Source organism: Chenopodium album, chromosome 3, assembly GCF_948465745.1.
Source record: "Chenopodium album chromosome 3, dcCheAlbu1.1, whole genome shotgun sequence".
In the NCBI taxonomy this organism is placed as follows: Eukaryota; Viridiplantae; Streptophyta; class Magnoliopsida; order Caryophyllales; family Amaranthaceae; genus Chenopodium; species Chenopodium album.
Window position 1 is genome coordinate 25,352,290 of NC_137836.1, and position 1,160 is coordinate 25,353,449.

The 1,160-nt window shown below is 41.9% G+C and overlaps 1 non-coding gene across 1 annotated transcript; it reads left to right on the forward strand.

The window, feature by feature from the left end:
* Positions 1-1,053: 1,053 nt before the first annotated feature.
* LOC145625836 (small nucleolar RNA R71) lies at positions 1,054-1,160 on the forward strand. Its single transcript, XR_014110737.1, has one exon. It is a non-coding gene; the product is annotated as a small nucleolar RNA R71 (small nucleolar RNA).

Sequence of the window (1,160 nt, forward strand, 5' to 3'; positions counted from 1 at the left end):
TCCAAGCTTGTCTTCAATTGACGATTGGGGAAAGGAAGTTTGATAATTGGCTTTTGAGCATTCTTATCTTTGTCTGGAGTAGCCACCTTCTCTGGAGTTTTACCCTGCAATGTAGAATTAGATGTGTTAGTATTATCCTCTTGCCCTGCAGGGCTAGCAACTACATTGTTTGGTTTAATGGAATCAAGATTAGCATTATTTAATAAAATAGGTTCATCAACTCCGGGCATAGAGGGCCCTTCATAGTTTGAACCACTCCTTAGAGTTATTGCAAATGCTTGATCCGTAGGCCTAGTCGGCTGTGCCGGCAGAGCTCCCTGTTGGCGTGCTTGTAGGGTAGCGGAGAGTTGCACAATTTGATTATCTACAATTTTATTATGCGCTAAAATTTGATCAATTGTCGCATCTCTGCTCTCCATGTGCTTTGACATATTGACCAACATTGCTCTAATTTCCCCCAAAGAAGGGTCGGAAGATGAGGAGAATTGTTGTGGTTGATTCTTCTGGCTAGCATTTGGGTGATAATACTTCTGCTGCTGTTGCTGTGGCACCTGTGGTTCTTGTGGTGGTGGATTTTGAACATTAGTGCTCCGGTAGGAAAGGTATGGATGATTCCGATACCCAAGATTGTAGGTGTTGGAGTATGGGTTATTCTGCCTATAAGCTTGGAAGGCATTAACTTGCTCCACGGAACTCTTGCAATCCTGCTCCCAATGGCCTACAATACCACAATTTTCACAGAAGGCCTCATTGGAATTGTTATTAATTGCAGAAACATTAGCTACATTAGCAGTGCTCAGATTATCTAATTTTTGGCAAATAGAGGTCAGTTGAGCTTGCAAGAAGGATACAGAGTTGACACTATGTTTCCCCTTGTTAGCAAATCCTCTGGGATTCCCATATTGGGAATTGTGTATCGCCATATCTTCAATAACCTGACCTGCATCATCAACATTAAGATTCATAAATCTCCCACTAGCTGCAGAGTCTAAAATTATTCTAGAAGAATTTCCAATGCCGTTATAAAAGGCTTGGATTAACTGCCATTGTGCTAAATTATGGTGGGGGCATTCTCTTTGTAAGTCCTTGAACCTCTCCCAAGCCTCATATAAAGACTCATCGGCTTCTTGGGCAAAGTTCTGAATTGCACTTCGTAGTAC